The 25,064-nt window shown below is 44.7% G+C and overlaps 1 long non-coding RNA gene across 7 annotated transcripts in view; it reads left to right on the forward strand.

Annotated features, from left to right (window-relative positions):
- Positions 1-22,308, forward strand: part of LOC135321719 (uncharacterized) — a 63,720-nt gene extending 41,412 nt beyond the window's left edge. For 2 of the 7 annotated variants that reach the window (XR_010381749.1, XR_010381753.1), the window contains exons 2-7: positions 5,175-5,304; positions 6,677-6,814; positions 12,485-13,770; positions 13,899-14,280; positions 15,406-16,424; positions 18,905-22,308. This is a non-coding gene — a long non-coding RNA (uncharacterized LOC135321719). Of the gene's footprint in view, positions 1-5,174; positions 5,305-6,676; positions 6,815-12,484; positions 13,771-13,898; positions 14,281-15,405; positions 16,425-17,865; positions 18,858-18,904 lie in introns of those variants that run through there. The other 5 variants (XR_010381750.1, XR_010381752.1, XR_010381751.1 and 2 more) reach the window with 5 other exon arrangements.
- The last annotated feature ends 2,756 nt before the right edge of the window (positions 22,309-25,064 follow it).

The raw sequence follows: 25,064 nt of genomic DNA on the forward strand, positions 1-25,064 counted from the left end.
AAGACATGCCACACACACACACACACACACAAACGAGAACAACAACCATAACAGTAAGCTCAAGAAAACTGAGTTTTGCCTGGGAAGGCAGCGTGCCTGCATTGCTGGTGAGGAGTCCTAAGCTGAACAGTCCATCATCAGTGTCATGAAAACAGTACACTCTTCAATGGGAAATAGGTGGGTGACTTGGCCCTTCCTGGGCTGATCACATAATGGCCCCAGGCTGACTTTTGATAAGGAACATGGCAGAGTTCAATGCGCTTGTTAAAGAGAAATGTCACAGATCAGCTCCTGGAAACTTTTCTACCCAAACCGACCTCAGCCTGTTTATTTTCAAATCTATGTATCGCTCTTTTAGGCAGGTTTCCAGGAGGATCATCTGGATATGAGTGTATTTCCAGTCCCACCCTTTATAATAATGGCCAAGAAGAAACTGACCAAACCAAAAGGATTGTACTTGCAGCATCAACAGCCCCTTTGCTGGATGTTTCACACGAACAAAGAAACGCTGTTGTGCATCCCCAGCCTGTGCTTTCATAAGTTCCTAATTCTAAGTGATACCATTTCAAATTTCATCTAATTCTTAATCATTTGAATTATTCGCACATGTACATATTATGCTTATTATATTTTCAATTATTTTGGTTTGTGTACCCAGAAATAACAGATATTTTTTAGCAAATATAAATATATCACTGGCTGCCCAAGTGTAAGCTGTTACCAAGCTCCTCAGCCCACTGGGCAAGAATGTGTCCCATCCCGTATCAGCTTCCTAATGAGACAGAGGTGTTTTTCACTGATTTTTTACTTTTCCTAATGCAACCACTGCATTACTCTACATCAATATTAGACTCCAGTTAGATAGATTTTTGACATCAATTACTTTTTTCCCTCCACTTTTAAATAAATATAATTGTCTCCGGAAACCTGAACAGCTTTCATTTCACACTTACCTGGAGCCAATTTGTACTGGAAAAAAATGTTTTGGGGTTGTTCTCCTTAAGGAGGGCTGTGTTCAATTAAATGGAATACCCCTTTCCGAATTTATTTGCATTCACAATTTAATAATGTTGAATGTCACTCTGTGGGACAAGGACAGGGAACTAGTACTTGCTTATATCAATACCCTAAGGTAGCTCGTTCTGGTCATACGCAGCCATCAGTGTGCCCCTGTCCCCTCCATTCTCTCCGGCAGGGCGTATGCGTCCAGATGATCGAGGAGCAGGTCCAAAGCATCGAGGCAGAAGTTAAAAGTGTGTGGTCAAACCCAACAACATTTTATGCTGTTCAGTATTTTGATCCACTACAAAGCGATGTCAAATGCAGGGTTAGATCACACTGACGTGAAACTGACTGATTCACTTACTGACTGTCCTGATGAGGGCCAGCGTCAGGAGAGAGTTCCTGGGCTTGTGAAGAGCACCTGCTTTTCCTTCATCTCGAAGTGATGTCTCCCAGCCCCCTAAGTGACAAATCGAAAAAGCGGTGTTAGGAATCCTCAGAAAGGTGTCATATGCTATGTAGTATATCCTCATTGTCGTGAAGCTATTAGAATGTCTTACTAACCTTCTTTCAAGAGGCACCTCCTTATTCACTTCCTGTTGGTGAATCATTCATAAATTGATAAAGATTTGTCTCACTATGTTTGAATAAACATGGATCTTGCTTATCTAGTTCTTGGTTGGGAAGGTTTTTGGGGCTAGAAAGAAAGCCCCATTAGTTCAAAAGGACAGTATGTAAAGGGAAGCAGAAAGGAACTTGGTTTTATACACGTTTAATTTTAAACATTGTATTGCATCCTAAAAATCAGGAGTGTATCCGGTCTTTGTGGCGACGTCAGGGTTGACTGTGCTGATCAGTAAGAACATAGCTCTGAGATCCAGATTCTGGAGAGGGGTTCAGGAAGGCACAGTCAAGGCAAGTGCCTCAAATGTCATAGGCACCCGGCTGGGACCCAGTCGCACCACATGACAAAGCTCACGTGGTGAGACCGCATCAAAGGTATGCAGGCTCAGTGAGGACGCTCTGGCCCCCAGAGCTGTCCCATCTCAATCTATGTAACCCCACGGGAGTGACCCCGACTTCCCAGGCCCCAAGAATGTGCTCCTTGTTTGCAGAAGGGGCGTACTCAATTGGAAGTAACTTCCGATGAGAAGCTGTGTCTGTATTTACCCGTGGGGAGGTGGGAGAGCCCTAGACGGGGAGTGGAACAGCCCAGCAGGCTGTGGTTGAGTTTCTCTGCTCTAGATAATGGACCTGCTTGCAACTACCTCCTCATACCACTGGCCTTCCCCGCCCACCCCGCCAAAAAGGCAATAGTCACCGCCTGTGATCTGCTCTCAACAAGTGTGTCTACAGGTAGGCAGTTCGTTCATGCCTCCCTCAAGCTGGACTCACAGCAAGCTTCATTCTTGGACTTTACATTTGCCTAAATCAGGTTCTGTTTTAATGCTACGCTCTTGATTTTTTTTTTTTTTAAGATTTGGGGGGGTAGATTAGATTTGTTTATTTATTTATTTTAATGGAGGTACTGGGGATTGAACCCAGGACCTCAGGCACGCTAAGCATGCCCTCTGCTACTGAGCTCTACCCTCCCCCGGCCATGCCCTGATTTTTAAGGGGGACTCTGCGTGGCGTCCTTGCCTGTAGAATGCAGGTTGAGAACACCGATGACATTACTCAGTGTTTCCCAAATGAGGCCGCAGCAGTACAATTTCTTTGAGAAATTAATACACAAAAAATACATTTCCTTCCCTGAAGAACTAGTTTCTTCATATCTAATAATAAGACTTTTTTTTTTTTTTTGGTTTGGCTCCCAGGAGACTTAGAGCCAGACTTACCTGTGTTTGTAACCATGTGAGCCCATGTGGCCTGTGTATTTGCATTCTATTTTCATCATTCCTTCTTTTCTTTCTCTTTTTCCTTTCTTCATGAATTTGTTTCAGTCTTACCCTGGTCAATTACTCTGAGAAAAGAGGCAGAGATACATAATAATGATTAAAAAGTAGAACCATGTTTGGTAATTTTCAAAGTAAAGGTTGCTTCACTTCAGCATGATAATTGGCCAACTTCTAATGACAAATCTGTGACTTATTTAATTGGGCTGCATGTAGTGTTTCTTTCAAAGTAGTATGTATTCGCATTAAAACACAGGAGACAAAATAAAAAATACTCTTGTGTTTTGGTTGGCTTAAGTTTCAGGAATTTTTCGATTCTACTTCTGCAAGACAAATCAGACGTTTTTGAAAAAACGGATATAGAATCAATCCATTCAGCTACTGCCAGAGATTGAATCCTACGTTGTAATACAAAAAAAAAACCGAAAAATAAAAGTTATTTTTAAAGTCACTTACATTAGCTCAGCCTTACTAATTTGCAGATGCCATGACCGAAAAAGGACAGTTGACTGAAATCAAAAATAATTGTAAGAATTATGCATGGTAATGACCTCGTTTCAAACAGCACAAAACAGAGTTTCCTTCCACCGTTTCTCCCTCTTTCCTTTTCTTTCCTTTCCCTTCCTTTTCCATCACCCTCTTATTTAGAAATTTCTCTTTCTTTTCGATCAGAGAATAGAGATCAGGGTCCCCATTTGCATAGAACTGGGCAATATTAGAAAGAAAAAGGTTTATCGTGTGCATTTTAATTTTGAAGCATCTTAAGGGCGAATAGGACCCTTAGTTTTGATGGAGCTTCTACAGGTGGGTAATGTTTGGGAGGCAGGTTTCCGGGAGAAGGAAAGCAAGACACAAGGACTCTGAAGGGAGACCAGGAGAGAGGAGTTCAGAGGAGGAATCTGCATTGATGGAAAAATTGAAAACAAACTAATAAGCAACACCGTTTTGCATCATACTCTGGACATCCATTCATGATCATAGGATCGTAGTATTTTCTTACTCGTAACGGATTGTCCGCTTTTGCCCCTTCAGAAGTTAAGGACTTTATTAAAGAGTGGTTAAAATCTTGACTTAACCATAGAGCAACAGACTGTCACGCTGGAAAGAGATTCATGGTTTGATTCATAGAGCTTCTGAAAAACAATGGAGAGAAAACATGTGAAACTGTTTCAGAAGCTGTTTCAACCAATCCAGAGATGTTTAATTGAACTCTTATCTGTTATCCAGAGAGATGTGCTTCTGGAGGCCCATCAGACCTCGTGGTTCTTTTGGAAAGTTCAGTGCTTACCATCACATGACCCTGGACATGACCGAGCACATCCTTCTCCAAGCTCAGTGTCTATAAAGCACAGCTTAGGAGTTACTCAGACAGGCTCTGTATTGACCAAACGGGCTGAGGACGGACACGCCCTGGGCCTTCTCTCCTGTTCCTGCCGAGTCCTGTGCTCTGTCTCCCGCAGCTTCTGCTGCTTCTGCACTGGTCAGAGCTCAGCCTCTTTGGTTGGGGAAAGGGGCTGCCAGGCTCCCAGAGGCGGGGATGTTATCCTGTCAAGGCTGGAAAAGAGCAAGTTGAGATTGGATCAGGAAGTGTTGTTGTAAGTCACCAAGCTGACGTGTAAGTAACGAGAGAATCACAGAATCTCCACTGAATGGCGAAGACAAGCACAGGAGCCCTCAGCGCAGAGTGCATCGCATAGGAAACTGATAACCAGATCCTCCCACACCCAAGCAATTAAAATAAAGTAACCTCCTCCCCATTTCCCGGCATCACGCACGTCCACCCTCAATCAAAATGAACTTGACATTGTATAAATTCCGGCGATGCAGCTTTGACTGTCCTTTCCCAGATGACGGGAATTTCTGGAAATAAAACACAGTGATTTCTCACATAGAAATGTGTTAAATAATCACAAAAAGCCATCCCCCCACTGTTCTTCCCTAATATGGAAACTACGACTGAAATCAAATGAAGGAAAAATGTGTAAGATGCCCATTTCTATCTTGTGGAACATAATTTTACTAATTTCAATAGGTTTCTATGTAATCCACCCATTTTTTTCTTCTTTCATTAACCTAAGGAAATTTCCAAGTGAAAAACATGTTCATTTTGTGAACAATGGACCTGATAAGGGTTGGAACAAATTCTTCTTTTTGTCTGTAACTTTAAGTGTTCTTTACATACTTTTGTGAAATTAGAATGAATGAAATAAGGTGAGATGATCTAGATAGCAGTGAAATATTTATGAAATAAACTTTTTTACAACAAATCATTTACAGCACTCATAGACTGGGTCACAAACTGAACCATGCTCTTCATCTGCCTGTAACTTCGAATTGGGAGACCAAGCAAGTAAAGCAAGGATTTATTATTATGGCATGCTCTCAAGGGGAGAGGAGGCAGACTCAGGTGAGTAGCTAGCCCTGAGTTTCTTTGGCAAGCTGATTATCTGGGGTGTAGAAATAAATGGGTGCACTTACATGTGGAATCTAAAACAATGGTGCAAACAAACTCATTTACAAAAGAGAAACAGACTCACAGCCATAGAAAACAAACTTACAGTTACCAAAGGGGAAGCGGTGGGGAGGGATAAATTAGGAGTTTAGGATTAGCAGGTGCAAAATACTATGTAACAAAATAGATAAATAATAAGGGTCTACTGTATAGCACAGGGAACTATATTCAATAGCTGTAATAACCTATAATAATATATGTATAACTGAATCACTATGCTGTACACTAGAGACTAACACAACACGGTAAATCAACTATACTTCAGTTTAAAAAAAAAGAAATGAATGGGCTGAATATTCACTAGGGAGGGAGGGATTTGGGATTGAGTTTAAAGCCCTCCTCGTGAGACCGTGTGGTGGCCTGCGTGCAGCTCTGTGCATCCTGGGCAACTCCCGGAGGCCAGTGCCACCCAGCATCCCAGCTCCGGCTCTCATTGGCTGGGAGGCCGGCAGAGGGCAACACTGCGGTCAGGATGGCTCGCCCTGCTCCAGACTTAGGAGAGAGCTCTGTGAACTCCACTGCTGCTAGCTGTTACAGAGCCTTTCTTGGTAAGACGCCTCCTGCTAGAAATGGCTTATCAAGTCCCATCAAGTCACAGGATATGTCTTGATGTTTTAAAACCATTTGGGAAGCACTATATTATGTTATGCCTGGCTTAAGATAAGGGATCATCCTGCAGAAATACAGAAATATTTCAAACTTACAGGTGGCCCATCTTTCAGAGTCCAATCCCAAGTGGTACATTTTAAGTGGAATCTAAAAACCTGCTGTCCAGCTTCAGGCCCACATCCTATTGGACCCGTAATCCTGTCTAAAGGGTTTTGTTTGTTTTATTTCCTACAGCTGCTTTGATTTGCTTGAGTTCACATTTGTTTCTGTCCTTGAATGTTTTCATTAATAAATTATAAGGAAGGTTTAAAGTATCCTAGTATGTGCAGTTTCTAAGATCGTCTTACAAAGCATCACATGCTGTTAAGGTCTGAGTTTTTCCCACTGGCTTTTGTCCCAGTGATGTTGACACCTCCTCCAATAGCAGCAGAGCGGGGCTTCCCTGTGTCAGACAGAAACAGGTTATTTCCAAAGCAGCATCCTTTGCAGGTAAAAATCACCCAGTGTGTTCCTTTCTGGGCAGCAAAATATTGATGGCAACACATTCAGTGTCCATCAGGTGGGGTTCTTAACTTGGAATGTTTCAGAATTAGGATTTGATGAGTGTGAGTGAACTCAGGCTCTGAAGTTTTAACTGCATTTTTTTTTTAATCCATAGATACTCCCTTTTGTGCCGAGTGTAGACCAGATGTTGATAATATAAATATATAAACATAAATAAGATATGGTTTCTGCCCTCAAAGAGCTCATAAGCCAATAGGAGAGAAAGATGGGACACAGATAAAAGCCCAGGATGGTAAGTGTTTCGATGACTTTGCATATGATCTCACTGGGACTTGCATCCCAGAGGAGCTGAGTCTTGAAATAAGCATTTGCCTGACAGGGTGGGGTGGGGCATTCCATAAAAAAGGGACAAGAAAGCCAAAGGAATGAAGCTGCAGAGCTGGGCGAGGGGGACCAGAACCAAGAGGTGTGGTGAGGAGCAGGGGCAGATTACAGGGGACTGTTTTGCCAGTATTTAGGAGGCTCTGAAGCATTTGAAGCAAAAGAGTGACATGCTCTGATTTGTGGGGTTTATTTTAGAAAATAAATGTGGCAGCGGAGTCATAGATGGGCTAGAGAGTTGTGGGATGGAGACAGAGACCTGTTCAAAGATGACTGCACTCTCCAGGACAATGATGGGGACGCGCTAGATTTGGCCAGAGCAGCGAGATGAGCTGGGAGGGAGGGACCTCAGAGCTTTAAAAAGGATCCCTGTAGACATGAGTCAGTGGGACTGAGGGCTGACTCCCAGACTTTATGGATGAATTACAGTATAACTCGTAAAGGTGGCAGATTGTCTTTTTTTTATTTCAGCTTTATTGAGGTATAATTGGCCTGTAAAATTCTAAGATATTTGAAGTGTACACCATGGTGATTTGATACACGTATACATTGAGCAAGATCTCCCCACCCCCACCTAGTTAAATTAACACATCCATCACCTCATATATTTATCATTTTTTTGTGTGTGAGAACATTAAAGTTTTATTCTCTTAGCAAATTTCAATTATTCCATGGAGTGCCATCAATTACAGTCACCATGGTTTACATGAGCTCCTCGGACCTCATTCATCTTATAGCTGAAAGTTTACACCCTTTGAGCAAGCTTGCCCTACTTCCTCCAACTCCCAGCCCCGGCAACCACAACCACTTTCCTACTCTCTGCTTTTATGAGTTTGACTCTTTTTTAAAAAAATAATCCACATATAAGTGACACCATACCTTTCTGACTCGATTATTTCACTTAGCATAATGCCCTCAAGGTCCATCCATGGTGTTGCAAATGGCAGGATTTCCTTCCTTCTTGTGGCAGAATAATATTCCATTGTATATAATATATATGCCACATCTTTATCCATTCATCCATTGACGGACACTGGTTGTTTCCACTTCTTAGCCGTTGGGAACAACGCTGCAATAAACATCAAAGCTTCCTCACAGCAAAAGAAACCATCAACAAAATGAAAAGGCAATCAACTGAATGGGAGAAATTATTTCCTTATATCTGATAAGGGGTTAATATCCAAAATATATAAAGAACTCATCCAACTCAATAGCAAAAACAAACAAGCAAGACCCAAACAATCTGATTTTAAAATGAGCAGCAGAATTGAATAGATCTTTTTCTCTAAAGAAGACGATACAGATGGCCAACAGGCTTATGGAAAGGTGCTCAACATCACTAATCTCTAGGCAACTGCAACTCAAAACCATCAGGAGATGTCACCTCATGCCTGTTAGAATGGCTATCATCAAAGAGACAAAAGGTGTTTAGGCAAGGATGAGGAAAAAAAGGAAACCCTTGTGCTCTCTTGGTGCTACTGTGAATTAGTGCAACCACCATGGACAACAGAATGGAGGTTCCTCAAAAAATTAGAAATAGATCTACCATATGATCTGACTATTTCACTTCTGGGTATATATCCAAGAGAAATGACAACCATATATTGAAGAGACGTCTGCACTCCCATATTCATTGTAGTGTTATCCACAAAATAACTAGTCACAATAGTTAAGACCGATTGTCTTAATGTCCATTTAAACACTGGGCATATTCAGCATCTCAGATCCTAAAAAGTAGGTTCTGATACTCATCTTCAGGTGTTATAAGAAGATCGTGTCTGATAAAGGACTTTCCCATGATTTCTTCACTTTTAGGATCTGTGGGTCATCAGCTGTACCACACGAAGAGCGTGTCGGAGATCTCAACTTCTACCTGCATTTCCCTTCTGTATTTGCATATCAAATACAAAGTACAAGTATTTTGTCACATTCCTTTTTCTCTCGCAGCTGTCCTTTTTCAATGAATATTGTTATTTTGTTATTCATGCTCACTGTAGGAAGGAGAGCACCACACCACTGAAAAAGCAAATAAATAAAACTCATTCCTCAGTTTACCTCCTAGAGAAAGCTCCTGTAGACTTTTTTTTGGGGGGGGGTATAGAACCATCTAGAAAAGTGCATATACCCTTACAGGAAGGTAGGACTTCTATACACATTTCTTTGTTAGCTGCTTTTTTCACTCAAAAATATATTGTTACATGATCTCCATGTCAATCAGTATGCATTCTGAAGTCATTTTAAATGCCTGCACCATACTTTGGGTATGTATGCACCATAATTGATCTAATCAGTCTCTCCTTGGAAACCATTTACTTTCATTGTTTTGACTAAACAATGCTGTCTTAAGAATCAGAATTGGAATTTGATTGTACCCTACTTACCAGCTCAGAAGTAAGCCTGGTGCTGTGTCGTAGATGCTGGCAGAAGACACGAGACTCCTGGATCAGAGACAAGGGACTTTGCCTGCAGCACAGCAGGCAGTATGAACAGCAACATGGCATTGGTTCCACTGGCCCTTAAACCCCACAGTGGGGATTCCGTGGGCCCAGATGGATGTTGTGCACACCGAGGGTTGGCATGGCTGCTGCAGGATATCCAGCATAAGGAATCTACTTCTGCTGTGTGAGCAGTAAGCCAGCCCGCTCTTCCCCCCTGGAAGAGACATCACCACATCCTTCAAGCTCACTTGGTTTAACCACAAGTCTGAGAAATGGCCCAGGTAAAGAGTTGTAAGGATGCTGCGTTCCTGGCAGACCCGGCAAGGGGTGTAAGAGCACAGGGGAACCATGAAGGACTATCTCTAAACAATAAGCATCCTTTTCTAAAACCTTTAAATACCTTCAGGGTAAATTCAAAGGAATGAAATGACTCAACCGAAGAGTTTGCCCTCCTGTAGACTTTCTGTACCTGTTACCAAATGACCTTCTAGAAACCCACTCCTGCAGGTTTGCTTTCTCAATTGTCTGTAAAATGACTCTTGCTGTTCCCTTGCTGGCCCAGGAATGACTTCTGGCTTCCGAGCACTCAGGCCCATGTTGGTGTTCTCTGCTTTTCCAGAGATCTGTCTCACCTGTATTAACAGGGAGGATATTTCAGCAGAGCCATTTCCTGACTGGTGTCAAGCTGAAAATGGATTGCTTGCCCCAGGTTGGTGGGAACAGGAACGCTAAGAAAAGCAACAATCGCAGCTCTCCCCGCCTGCGGGTCCAGTCTCTTCCTACTTAGGAGGCCCGGGCCCCTGTTTTCTCATTTGATCTAACACTACAGACAGGTAGTATGTCGTGTCCGTGTACTGGTAGGTGAATTTTAATGACATTTCAAGGCATCCCGAAAAACAAAATAATTCTTTGGATTGCTTTTGTCAAATAATAAAACTATTTGACATAAGTCTCATTGAAAACAGATGTGGAAGTATGCAAGTCTTACTTTTTTACTGTCCTTCCCTGGGGGGCTCTTGGTTTATGCCAATCTGAATTTTGATGTTGAAAGTCTCAGTGTCTCTCTCTTTTCCAGGTGTATTGTCTTTAATATGTAGGAAAACTTTGGGAGAGGACCCTTGAGCAGTAGCTAATGCTGCTAAAAGTGAGACTGAACCTTCAGAGAATTAAATAAGGAGGAAAAGTTTGTCCTTGGACCAAGGCCTCCCCTGGGCTAGGACTCTGGTGCATGTGTCCTGGTAGTGGCTGGAGCCAGTGGTTTGAAAGCCTGAGAGACTCTGTTTTTAATCACAGACTCTGCCTATGACTTTGGTGTATTCACTTCTTTTTGGTTTCCTCTTCTGTTAAGTGAGAATGCAAATCTCTGACCTCAATTAGAGAGCCACCTGAAAAGCCTTTGCGTTTATTTAGGTGTGTGAGACCCAAGTATAGACCCCCAGGCACTTTGTATCTCACGGGGAGCCCCCTCTCCTGTGTCCCGCAGCAGTGGCTCTCCGTGGCTTGTCGTGCACATCCTGGCATTGGAAACACATCACTTGAAATGTATGTTGGCGGGTGTGGTATCTCCTTGATGTGGATAAGCTGAGTTCTGCAGAGGGAGGCCCCGAGTATTCTGCCCTCCAGGTGGCTTATTTTTTGTCCCCATACCAGGGAAGCACACCATTTGCTACTGGAATGTTTGAAGGAAAAGTCGATAGTGCCTGAAGAACCACCTTCAAAGAAAAGTGGCTCTAATTCTCTTCCCGGTCTTGTGGTAATGTTATCAAAGAGTGCTTTCCAGGCAGGGAAGATCAGTCACTGTTATGGCTGAATGTCTGTGTCCCTCACTCAAATACTCTTACGTTGAAGCCCTAACCTCCAATGCGACTGTATTTGGAAATAGGGCCTGAGAGGAGCTGATAAAGGTTACATGAGGTCATAGGGGTGGAGCCCTAATCAGACAGTGTTGGTGCCTTTATAGAAAGAGGAAGAGACACCAGAGCTTTATCTCTCCACCATGTGAGGCCGCACCAAAAAGGCAGCTGTCTGCAAGTCAGAAAGAGAGTTCTCACCAGGAGCCCACCCTGCCAGTCCTTGATCTGGGACTTCTGGTGCTCAGAACTGTGAGAAAAGACATTTCTGTTGTTGAAGCCCACAGGCTGTGGCATTTTGTCATGGAAGCCTGAGCAGATGGACAAAGTCATGTAAACACTCCAGAAAGAGTCACTATGATGGGGCAGGAGGGAATCCAGTCACCTTTGAGATGACATGTCAAAGTGTCCAAGGGTGGCATGTCACCCTTACTGGGTATCAGACCAGTCCTCTCAGATCTCTTCTTGAGAAAACACAAATGTGAGGCAAACCCCCCAAAAGCTGATTATGTGGGCTCTTAGCTATGCTGAGCTATTTTTTTCCATTTTTCTGTGAAATTTATGCAGATCCCAAGTATCCAGATGCTCATCAAAATTTAATAGGAAGTACTTGCTGAATCATCTGCCTTGCAATCTCTAGATTAAAGTTTTCTGAAAGCAGATAAATCATATTTACTATGGAACCCACGCACCTGGCATTACTATTTGTGGTCAATAAATATTAGTCTCAAGATGAATAAATCAACGTATGAATGAATGAGTAGTAAATGAAGTCTCAACTGACTATAGTGTCTGGTCAGTTTTCCAGGTCATTCCACATTTCTTCTATCTTCACAATAACCTTCTTTACCCAGTTTTCTATAGATTTCCTTTCAAGTAACCTAAAGAAGCCTGAAGAGATCTTCATTGAGTTCCTGTCTGTAAAGGAATAAAAATTCAGAAGCAGGCATCTCAGGGACCATCTTTCTTGAATATATAGTGTGTTCCTCTGACTCCCTAGATGTGCGTGGCTTCTGTGGGCCCCGTGCCACAGTTGAGATGTTCAAATCATTTGAGTCGGTTTCATATGCTTGAAAGGAGTGCAAGATCCTGTTACTTCTATGCTCAAGAAGCTGCTTCTTCTGTTCACAAATATCAGAACAACCCAACTCACAGGGTAGTAAACCAGTCGTATTTTCCTGTCTATGTATGTTACAGAGTCTAAGGTAGGCGGTCCAGGGCTGATATCCGGATTCAATGATCTTTCAGCTCTGTAGCTTTTTTTTTTTTTTTTTTTTTTTTAATGTTTTTCAGGTGGCTTCTGCCCGTCCAGGCATAACATCTGCTTTCTAGTCAGCCAGAAATGGGAGGGGCACATCTCTGCCTTTTTATTTTGGAACCCAGAATCCAGCCCAGGGAGTGATGCCTACATCTTTTCAGCCAGAACTGCGTTGTATAGCTACCCTTAGATGCAAGGATAAGAGGAAGGTAAGGATGAAGTTGGCTGAGAGTGTGTGTGGCATGAATCGACGTCCCCTCTCTTTCACACTATCTCAAGGAAGAAGAGGAAGATTTTGGAGAATCCCAAACAGGACTTGGAGATGGGGAAATAAGAGTGGCTTCTGAGAGTTTAGCAGTAAGAGACTGATGGGCATTTCTTTCTCAGCCTTCAGTAAGCTTCATGGAGACTCAAGGCTGTGTCACCTTGTTCCAATCCAAAAAGTCATCCCAGGATGCAGTGTTCCTCCTTATGTGAACCAATCATGATTAGGGGGACTTCTGCTGAGGGTCAAGGCTGGATTGTTCATTGGTGAGGTGTCACCCAACATACTGATGGCTATTTTCAGAGGAAGGAGAGTCATTTTGAGCCAGGGAGCCTTGAGGTGGGTCCACCTAACCTTGAGTGGGTACACAGGAACGGAAAGCAATTCCCAAGATTGCCTTCTGATGTCCTCAGCATGCTCCTGAGGTGGTTTTAGGGACCCTGGAGAACAGAGGTCTGTCTTAGCATCCAAAAGCAAGCCTGAATCCCAGCTCTGGCCCATGACTTGGGGCAAATCTTTCCTTAAGCCTCCATTATCTCATCTGTGAAGTAAGACTAGAAATAGCCAAGGATTAAATGAGAAAATGGAATAAGCACACTGACAGGCCTAAAGCTTGGTACAGAGAAAGTGTGTTATGATTTTTAGAACAGTGCCAAGCTGGGACTATTTTTGGTGGTCATTGATATGTTTCACGTAACTGAATCTGATCTCACGGACATATGTCATTAATATTTACCCCCAAAATCTTCTTTCCCATAACCTATCTTTGGTTCTTCCAGGCCTTCTGTCACTTCTCACCAGCCATGTCCTCTTTCATGAGTGGCTGGGGAGAGAGTCGTATGTGTACAGAGCACATGTCTTCCAGAACCAAGAGCTGTGTCTCATAATCCCATTTGCAGTGTATGCAAGTTGAGAAGGGAAAACCTGGCATCCCCCTGCTCACTGGAGCTCACACAGAACCCAAAGGGTTAAAGCAGCATTCCAACGAGCTGCATGCGAGAGTCTCTAACAGGCTGTCCAGGGAGACAGTCACTTGACCACGCTACGTTCAATGAGGTAATGGTCCCACATGCATCCTCTTCTCTTGGGAGAAGGTGTGTGAGATGTAAATAAATGATCAGGTTACAGAATTAACTCTGAATGACCAATTTTGGTTCAAGTAAAGGTCTTCTCCTACCTCACAGATCCCTGGCGATAAATCTTTCAGCAACAGGTTGATCCCTCTCCGAAACAGACTGTCTAGCAACGTTTCCACCTTCGGCACTTGTCGGGACGGAGTGAGTGCGAGGTGGGGGCCCAGCCACGCACGCAACCAACCGCAGACTAACACCTTGACGGGCTTCCTCTTTCAAGGGCCGACTGGTCGATACTCTGGCTACTGCTGGGAGGGAGAGAAAAGGGAACAGTTTGCAAAGCCAATAGTAACAGCAAACACAGCAGATCATCTGCGAAAGGGAGCTGCTGATCTGACTTCCAGAGGCTGAAGCAACAAGGTGAAAGGGGCAGGACCCAGGACCCAGCTCCATGTCACTTCCAACGCCTCGCTCCTCTCAGGCTTCCCTTGGGGTAGGTTATTTAAAGTCTTTCATGAGTCTCTGCAAATTCACAATGCAGCGAGCACGTGCTGATTATAACCAGGTCTAGCGTGTCCCTGGGAAAAGGAGTACGAAGGAAGGAGGGCTTCAGCGTTGCTCCGGGGATTCTTCGGTGACACGGGGCATGCGGGCTGATCCTTAGCCCCCAGGTGTGCCCCTCCACCTAGCACCCGGATGCACACTGTGGCTCTGATTGGCAGCAACACCTTTCTCTCCGTGGCCCCTGTGCTCCTGGGCCTCAGAGTCTAGGTGGGTGACAGGCAAGGTAATCTCACGATGCGCAAGTGCAGAGGAAGTTATGGCTGCAGGGCTGAGAGAAGCAGGGAGTGAGACTTGGTTTGGGGGGTTTGTAGCAAGACCAGGAGGATAAGGCTAAGCCAAGGACAAGAGGATGAGCAGTCCAGTCTGAAACAAAACCTTGCACCTGTCAAGGCTGTGGGGCAGAAAAGGACAGACACGCTCCAGGAACCAAGGGGAGATGGGTGTGAAGGGGACAAAGCTAGAAAAGGAGAGAAGGCATGAGATGAGGATATTGAAATGTGCACGAGACAGACACTGCAGGCTGAGTGAAGGCTCTCCAACCATCTTCTTCCTGTGTGGGAAGGACTGAATGGCTGGAAGCGTTTTGGTTTGGGATTTATGAAGATGGCGTGACGGACAGCTCTCATTGCTGGCCGTCGTGTCATCTGTCTTGCATAGTCCATGCTGACCGTCCCTGATGGGGGGTGGGTGTAAGGGTGGAGGGCTCCATACATCTAGAGCCCCTTGTCCCCCATGCCTTCTCCCTAACAGTCCTCCACCTGTGTCTCCACAAAATATTAAACTCCTTGTCTGCACTTCCTGTTTACAAGCTCCAAGACATCCAAAAGTCAATGGGACCCAATCCATTGGGATCCTTTTATCCTCTTTTGAGAAACGTGGCTCCTGTCATGCTACCTTATAGCCACACACCAACTCTTCCCCTAGATTCGAACCTGGCCCCCGAATACTCGTCAATCTGATATGTTGGACTTACTAATCTAAAGACCAGGAATGTTTGTACCAAAATGCTTTACCTTGATGTAGTTACTAAAAACGTATTTGTGTTTTCTCCAAGTGCTGTGCACTCACCAGACCACAGAAGGTCAGCGCATGATGGCCTGATGAGCGGCTTGGAGCCTACATCATCCCTGGGCCTCCTGGAGACGCTGCAGCCGTGCAGGCCCCTCGGGGGCCAGGATGCATCTGGTGAAACTTCATTTCAGCACAGGTGTTGGTGACATGGTCAAGTCGTGTAGACATGAGAGATTTAGTTGCTCCTTCCCTTGGTGGCCTGTCTATACAGCTCCATAGGGGGAGAGGTGGGGATGTTTCTGCCCCACCACTCAGAGACGGAAGGAAGAATAAATCCCAGCACTTGGAACCTCCAATCAAGCCACCTTTTTTGTATCCTTTGGTATAAGGGAGATGTTGGGGACTGAAACGTACATTGAGAAAGGTGAAAGCTTGCTTTCTTAGTGGTCTTTTGGCAAAAGGATTATTGATAGCGTAGTGAAGTTGGCCAGGGGAAAAGTTCTCCAATCAGACTTCCAATCCCAGCCCTACCACTTCCTGGGTATGTGTCTTCGTCTGTTTGGGCTGCCAGATCAAATTAGACTGGAAGACAATTTATGCTAAACTACAGACATTTATTTCTCATGGTTCTGGAGGCTGGAAGTCTGAGATAAGGGTGCCAGTGTGGGCCAGCACCTTTGCCTCCTTATAACAAGGATTACCTTTCATCCTGTTTTTAATAACATGCCCCTCCTTTCTGTCTGAGACCTCCCCATAATCCCACCAATGTCCATATGTCTAACATGTACCTCAAAACTCTTCCAGGCTCGACCTAGTACCCAGTTCCAAAGCCTTTTTATAACAGGTATTCGTTACAGCAACAACCCTCTTCTCAGTAGAAAAATCTTAGTCTCTTCAAGCTGTCATAACAAAATACAAGACATTGGGTGGCTAAAACAGCAGAAATTTATTTTCTCACAGTTCTGGAGGCTGGATGTCCCAAGATCTCTAGTCAGCAAACTGGACCCAGGAGAGGAGGTCCAGTCTGAGTCCAAAGGCCTGAGAACCAGGAAGGTCAATGGTGTAAGTTCCAAACCAAGGCCTGGAGAACCAATGTCTCTGATCACACAGTCAGGCAGGGGAAGCTCTCTCTTGGCAGCCTTTTTGTTCTATTCAGGTCAGTTGATTGAATGAGGTTCACCCACACTAGGAAGAGCAAACTGCTTTATCCAGTCTGCTGATTCAAAGGTTAATCTCGTCCCGAAACTCCACACAGACACAACCAGGATATGTTTGAACAAATGTCCGAGGGCCTTGCAGCCTGGTCAAGTTGACACAGAATTAACCATCAGTATGTGGTGCCCCAAAGTCTCCTCCTCCGTGTTTATCAGTTTCTTCAGCTGTAAAATGGGGATAATAATAAAACCAGCCCCATAAAGTTGCTTCGAAGAGCAAACTTTTTAATATGAGTGTGGACACTTGGCAGTGCCAGGCCCAGTGAGGACTCAGTAGCTGATGGCTAGTAGTAGCATCACTGGGTTGTACCCTCACCCATTACACGTCTACCTTGAAAACTAGAATTTTCACAAATGAGTTCAGGTCACCCCTGAGTATGCTGCCATGTTAGTCGTCTTCATCTCAAGCAGATCATCCCAGGACAATACGACCCGGCACTGGAACCCACTGACACTACGCAGCCTTCCTGGGCTCTTCTGCATGAGAGGCGCGTTTGGACCAGTTAAAAATACACATCCCAGGCTCCACACAAAGGGCTGCTTTAGAGCAGCCCCTATTGGGCACAAGGGCCAGGGATCTGCATTTTTAACTAGAGCCTCAGATAACTCTGATGTGCAAGAGATGCTGAGAACCACTGCCGTCGGGGAACTCAGCACAGGATACTGACTCATTATTTCCTTCACTTTGTTTTATTACATTTATTTGTATGTGCCTTCACGTTCTTGCCCCATTTGAGTTTCTGTTAGCATTTCATCATCCTGGTTGTATATCCTTGTCCTTCAGGGTGGGGTTCAGGGAAGTCTTCTGCTCTGGCTGAGCTTGTGGTCCAAGGTCTCCTCACCCCCGGCCTGTTTACTGCTACCAGCGACATCACGCCCTTGCTAACCCTCAATCATAACAGACAGGCCTGCCCACTCCCTCCTGATTTATCCTGTATTGCGTTGCCTCCTCACCCCGACCCCCTCTTCTTGGTGATTTAAGGAGCTGTTTTTGTTGTTTCTAGAGCCAACACATCTGTCATCCATCCCCCTCCATCTTTGAAAACATTGGAAAATCACTGGTTGCTGAGCACAAAGTGAAGCTTGCACCAGAGGACCATTTCTTTTGAAAATGGCTCTCCCTTAGTGGGACTGGATTGTCTGGACTTCCACTCTTGCTGCCATTTAGATCAGACCCTTAAACTCAAGTAGACAGCGATGCTTCTCAGCCTGGGTTTGTAGATAGAATGGCTTAATCTTGTGAAGTCAAGTCAACTTTGTGGTTCATCCGTAATTTCTCCTTTTTGCAGATGACTGACTTTCTCCACGAACACAGAAAATTAAGCCATGGCGACAACTGAGGAAATAATAGGGCACAACATGTGTTCATGGTGGACTGTGAATAGACTGGATTAAGAGCTGGTCTGCCTCTAGTGGAATTCTATCTATCATGAGAGCCTTACTAACAGGAAATAGCAGAAATCAAGTGTAGTTAACCTAAAGAAAGGAGGAATTTGCTGGAGGAGATCAGAGAACTCCCAGAAATGTCAGGCTCAGGGCACAGGTAGGAAACTCAGAAGCCTGGGTAGCTGGACCTCTTGGAGAATGTGGTCATCACAGGAGCCTGGGAAGGGGCTGGGCAGTGCCCCCAAAGACAGTCACTTCCAGGTTCAGAGCCCGGGCAGGAGTTCTGATTGGCTGACTTCCACCGCATGACCACCTTCCCGCTGCCAGAGACCCTCCCTTAGAACTTCCGTAATGGGAGATGAGCCTTCATCCTCTCACCCAGGGTTCCCCCAAAAGACTAAGAAGATTTGGATGTTGTGTAGTCTTAGGACAAAAGCCCACCCCAGATAGGATTCACATTCCCCCATTCCCACTGCAATAATAATAGGCATCAGCTGCTGAGGACCCCTGTTTCTCCACACACTGGGCTAGACGCTCCACGTGTGGAATCTCTCGTCCTTACCACCGCCCTCTAAAGTAGCTAGCAGGATGTACTTTTTACAGCTGAAGAAACTGAGCCTTGAAGAGGTTAAGTAACTTTTCTGTAGCTGTGCAGGTGATAAGTGATGAGCCCAGGCTCCTCTGAGCCCAGAACTGGTGGCTGGTCCACTCCATCACACTTCTGCCTCTCTGTGTTATTTTCACAGAAGTTTTTGCCTGTATCCCAAGCAGACCACACAAATAGGACTTGTTTCCACGCTATTACATCCACGTTTGAATGATAAAGGGTATTGACAGATTTATCTCTAAGGTTCCTTCCATCTGTATCTTTCTATGTTTCTATAACTAAATTCTGATGACTACCTTTTTTTTTTTAATTAATTAATTTTTTTTTTTTTTTAGTGGAGGTACTGGAGATGGAACCCAGGACCTTGTGCATTCTAGGCATATGCTGTACCACTGAGCTGTACCCACCCCACCTGATGACTTCCATTTTAAAATGGCATTGAGCATGTAACTGCAGAGCAGATCTGGCTGCTGTTGGTGGAACCATTAACAATTTCAAGTGCGATGCTGTCTTCTTTGGTCCTATGCAGCTTCCCCTGGAAGACTGTACCTCCCCTGCCAAAGCGAGTCCCTGAAATCTGTTCGGAAACTAACCACAGGCCTGTGTCCCAGTGGAAGTGGCTGCTGAACACAATTCCTGCTGTCTGGCTGGTGATGTGCTAATCACCCTTTGTTGTTCTAAACAAATACGTCTCAGCAGAGACTCAAAGGAACTTTTTCAGAGAAGAAAGTGGATGTGTTCACACCGCTTTTATGTGGGCAGAATGAGCGATGCTTAGTCAAATAATCACTCCTGATTCTCTCTTGGGCATATGTGGTTTGGACTAGAAACTAAAAGCTACTTGGACAATTTTGCAGAACCTTATCGCTGGCTTCGGTCTGGAGCTCCTGTCTGAAACAGCAGGTAGCATCAGGGCATTACAAGACATACGCGTTGGGTTGGGTGTGTTCCTCCTTCATGAGGCGCAGTTTGTGATTCATCTATTTAATTGTGCTGTAAACGGACATTTATGGAGCACCTGCTTGGGGCTAGGACTTGTATCAGTATTGAGATTTTACTTACAAAAAAAAAAAAGACAAAATCCCTAGCAGGTGGTATGGCAGTGTCAGGGGAGCAGGTAGACATGAAAACAGAATGAAAATGCAGGATGATGGAAATGTCATGTTATGAATGCCTGGAGAGTGTGGTACAGGAGCACAGAGAAGGGACTGACTAGATGTTTTGGGGGTAAATCTGGAAAGAAATAAAGAGAAGTATTTGAGTGGAGTCGTAATGAAAACAGTGTAACCAGAACATTACGTGGGAGGCTCTTTGTAGCTGGAGGTCAAAAGTCTGCAAGTTTTAGGACCTACAAAGTTCAGGATGACTGTGAGTGACATAGGAGGGGGTTAATCAAAGAGTGAAAGGAGAATTTTAAAAGGAGCTAAAACAGACCCTGATACGAATAGTCATAGACATCATGCAAAGACCTTGGATTATGTTAACAGGCTTTTCACGCGGAAGAGGGGTGTGATGGGACTATATCTGAGAATGACCGCTCTGTTGACAGAAGAATGAATTAGAGCAGAAAGAGGACAGGAGACCTTACAGACAGCCAGGCTGCAGGTGCAGTTTTACCATTTTGGTGACAATTTATGGAAGAATGAGAAGGTTTACCGTTCTCCCACAGTCTCTTTAAAAACGTGAACGCCGTAAGGGCCCAATAGGAGAATTTCATGGAGTATTTTCATTAAAAAATAATTACAGAGATTATTTTCTTTTACTGGCCTGAAATCTTAAAAAAAAAAAAAAAAGACAGTAGGCCAATACAGTAAATCTTGCCTTTTCTAACATAAATTTTATATAGCGTGAGACAAATTTTGTCTTCTAACCCATAAGATGATTAACAGCAAAGTCGTCAATTATGGAGAATCAGTAAGTTGTTAAAGAATACTGCTTCTTAATTGAAGGCTTTTACACTAGTTGTCTACCTCCTGAAAGGACTTATTTCCCCATTCAGTGCTAAATTTAAGGACCCCTTTCAAACATCCATCATGTATCATTGAACCGGATCAGAAGACGTGAGTGCGGACTGCTTTAAGGCATGTCAAAATGAGTAACTGTTTTAGTAAGCTGTTCTATTTCTAATACAAGCCGGTGAAAAAACAATGAGCCAGTCTCCAGTGTTAAGATGGGAAAATATGAAAACCATCCCGGCTTACTCCACTCATCACCATGGTTTCATCATCTATTACACAGTAAAACAAACACAGCCACTGACTATAACCCTTAATGAGCATATGTGACTCTGATAATGTTTATCGGGTTTATTTGTTTGAGGCCAACTGAAATGAAAAGAAAACAGTGCAGCGTTGGGTCATTAGTCTCTTCTGACGTGTGCTGTAACTCTAAGGAAAACATTAGTAGCCTATTTTTAGCAAGTACCTTCATCCACTGAAGCGATAATGGCCCAAGGAATAATCCCTGGGATGGAACACAGAAATTCCAGGAATTAAACGTTCTTGCTCATCTGTGCTACGGTCACAGGAAATCTATCAGCGCCGTCCTTTCTCATCAACATCGAGAAATGTTTCACATCAGACTGTTATGCAATCCTCTCCAACTAGACTGCCTTCTGCCTTCATCTCTGCTAAGTCGGGGTCCTCCCAGACAGAAGAAATGAAATACGTCACCTCCTCCCGGAAGCCTCTCTTTGCCTGTAAACGTTAGCCCTTGTGCTTTATATTATTTTCATTTATGTAATCTGTCTATTTTATGTTCTTTCCAATCTTCAAAAATCCTATTGAAAAAACTCATACAGAAATGACAGAAGCAAGACATCTTTCTAGATTCCACTGCGATTGGTGTATGTGGAAGGAGGCAGATAAATAAAAAAGGTAGTTTCTTCCCTGTGGGGGTACAAAACCCACCAGAAGGGATAAGGCAGATGGAGAGGGTCAGAGAGTGGTCCTCAGCATCTGAGAGGGAAGCAGCTGCTGTCACCAACCCCGGGACTCAGTGATTGACAAAGAGTGTGTGTGGACATGAGGGGGTGGCCACCAGCCAGGCTGGTGGGGTGGAGGGAGAGGAGGGCCTGGGCAGGGGTTTGAAAACTATCAGGAGGCACTGGAGAGTCAGAACAGGGCCTTTGGAATAAACAAAACAGATACGAGTTAAAATATGGGACCTTCTGTCTGTGTGATTTTGATAAGTTACACCACGATTTTGGGGCATATGAGATGACTGTTACCACAAATGAGATTCTGTGAAAAGACTCATTAAATTGTCCAGGTTACAAGTTCTCACTGAAGGGCATTTATGGTCCTTATTGCTATGATTTGATGCTTCTCAGGGAGTTTGCCTCCCCATTCTTTCCCCCATTGGGGACTCATTGTATTTAATTGTGAAGTGTCTCCCAAGGGACAGTGTATGTGGGGAATTCAGAAGAAAAGGAGTCCTCTGACTTTGGGGGTGGGGCTCAGAGTGGGCTTTGTGGAGGAGATACCACTTCAGCTGGTTTGTAAGAGTCAGTTATGATTTGAGGAAGCAGCGATGAAGAAGACGGACCACCCACCCATGAGCCAAATAATAAATGGAGAACATTTACACACTTCTTTCTTGGTGTTCCAAGATGAGTTCCAGGCCTTTGTTGGATACTCCCTCCAGAAATGGTAAGCTTCTTAGAGCAGGGACCATGATTTTACATCTTATTTATTATCCCCACAGAGAAGCCAATAGAAATAAAATAAATGCTTTTTGTTGATGGTCTGGGGCCTGTGTGGAAGCCATTCTTATAACTGAAAGCTTATTTGATGCACTTTGCAACCTCCCTCTCTCTCTCAGAAACAGAAAAGGAAGCTTGGAGAAAACCAGGATGGATCCAGGAAGTAGGATGCAACTGTGTTGTACCAGATGGTTTAACTTGTGTGAGCTCCATCTGTACCCTCTAAAGAGCATGGTGTCTGTAATAGGATCATGGTGCTTTGGGTTTCTTAATCTTTTGTAATTCCTCACTCATTGGTAAATGCTTTTATTTTATTTGTAAAATTTCCAACATGTTTCCAGCTATGCAAAGAGGCAACTGCCATTCTGTGACCACAGAGGGGGAGCCCTGAGTTGCTAGAGGACAGCTGTGGGCCTGCAGGACGGGTAAGAACTGCTTCTCTCCTGCTGTGAGAAAGCTTCCCTAGGAAGGCTGGGCCAGAGAGGCCTCGTATGGAAGAGTTCTGGTGACAAAGGGAAGAGATGTGGCTTTGGAGTGAGCCAGACACAGCCACAGCCCCACTGACTGGCACTGTCAGCCTAGTAAAGAATTCTCTCTTTGCCTATAAAGTAGGGAAAGAAAACATATCTACAAGTTGTAAGGATTCAAGAAGTGTCTTCAAGAGCAAGCGTGTTGTGAGTTGTGTCATGAGATAGACAGACACAGAGATACAGAGGAGTGGGGAGAGAGAGAAAGTGAAGGACGTGAGGGGACAGGATTAGGAGTCAGGACCGGGGACCTCGTTAAAATCCAGATTCTGATTCCAGAGGTCTTGAATGAGGCCTGAGTTTCTGCATTTCCAGCCGCCAACCCCCGGCGATGCTGCCCTGCTGGTTCAGGGACCACTGGGGTAGCCAGGCTCGAGGTGGACCTCATCACCCTGATTTTCATTCCCCAGAAGCCCTCCCCACCACCCGGCAGCTGGCAGCCCTGGGTGTGTCCAGATCCTGCGTGCTGTGCGCTCACTGCACAGAGGACAAAGCAGGGTTACGGTGGGCGAAGGCTATGTCCTGTCATCCCTGCTTATCCTGAGAAGCTGAGCTGGAGGCTCCTTCACCAGTGGAGCTGAGCTCCTGAGTCAGGAAGCATTGGTGGAATCATGGCCAAGGCCTGGGTGGAGGGCTCCTCGGGGGGAACGGGGGGAAATGAAAGTCTTGGTGTCACACGTTCTCACCATGGGTGGGTGTTCACATCTCACTGCACAGGAAACAGCTTCATCTGCAGTCTCCTTTATGGGTCCGGGGAAAGCAAATCACTCCCTGGGTGGAAGGTGCGTAAGAAGGTGACTTGTTTCCCATCGGCAAGAATGGTACCTGTGGCCCGAATCCAGTCCTAGGGTTCTGCACATTTGAGATGCAACTGAAGAGCAACAGATCGGGAGTCGGAAGAACTGGATGTCACTCAGAGCTTGGGAATGACCTGCGTGTGTCCTTGGACTAGCTACCCCGCCTCCCAGAGACCAGAGTTTTCATCTGTAGAAGAGACATTATCAAATAGCACAACCTTTCCAACAACCCTATTATGAAGAATGAGTGAGAAAATACAGGGAAGAACTTTGAAAACCAAATAAAACATCACACAGTTACAAAGGAGTTTAGGAACAGGAGTTCTAAGGCACTTTAGCCACCCAATTGCCCACCTATAAAATTATGTCCCAGACTCTCGCACCCTATTAGGTGGGACCTAAATATACCTGAGGAAGGGGCCAAGTGGAGAGAAAGGTGTGTGTGCTACTCAGGAAATCCATCAGGAAGTCTGTCCTCATTCACGTGGTGTGGTCACTGCTGCCCCAAAGTTTGGGATGCCTGTCAGGACAGGGACAGCCAAAGCAAGGCTGCAAATAGTGGACCAACAGGTGTGCAATGGGCATTTAGCTTAAAGGTAAAGGGATCTATCTGCTTTAATAAAGCACATTTGAGTAAGAGGACTGAGTCCTGTTTCCTCCGTATCATTGACACTAAAATGCAAACACCCCCGAAGTCAAACGTAAGGAGTGAAAAGAACAAAGAGCGTATTCATGGCTCTCCTCTCCCAAGGCCTCAGCCCCCTCTCTGGAAGCCTGCCAGCTCCCTACCATTACTGCAGCTCCTTGACCTGAATTAACAAACCCCAGGCCCTTATTTTGAAGAGGTTGACGCACAAGCTCTGGATAGGGTTTCTTGGTGTTTTGGGAAGAAGCGGGACTCACTCCTCAGGAACGATGCAGCACACAGAGCAGGGGATCTGGGACCAGGCCAGAGGAGGGCACAGGAGGTCTGCACCGGCCATGAACTTTTCCTGCGTCTCAGTCCACTCAGTCCTACAACCAGAAGATGACCTCTGACCCTTCAACAGTACGATTCTTGTAGGTGATGAAACTGAGGACACTGAAACTGAAGGGGCCCTAGGTGAGCTCCAGGGCTGGGAACAGAAACAATGAGAAAGTCAAATAATCGGTTCTGTTTGCCCAAAAAATGACTCTTCCATTTAGCCACTGGAATCTGCCTAAATGTTATCTTCTAGGTGTCTCTTTCCCCGACACCCACTGAGCAGATGAACAGCCACCCCAAGATGTGTGCACACATTCCATCCCCTCATCTCCTCCTCTGTCTCAGCATTTGTCAGCCTATGTTTTATTTTTTCATTTTTCTCTCTTCCATCGTGATGATGAAAGTTCCATGATAGTCTGATTTCTTTCTTTACTCTTATATCCCCACCACCACGCATGGCCTGAAAATCATAGGTGTCCAATAAACATCTCTGAATAAATGATA

This window comes from Camelus dromedarius, chromosome 7 (assembly GCF_036321535.1).
Source record: "Camelus dromedarius isolate mCamDro1 chromosome 7, mCamDro1.pat, whole genome shotgun sequence".
Classification (NCBI taxonomy): Eukaryota; Metazoa; Chordata; class Mammalia; order Artiodactyla; family Camelidae; genus Camelus; species Camelus dromedarius.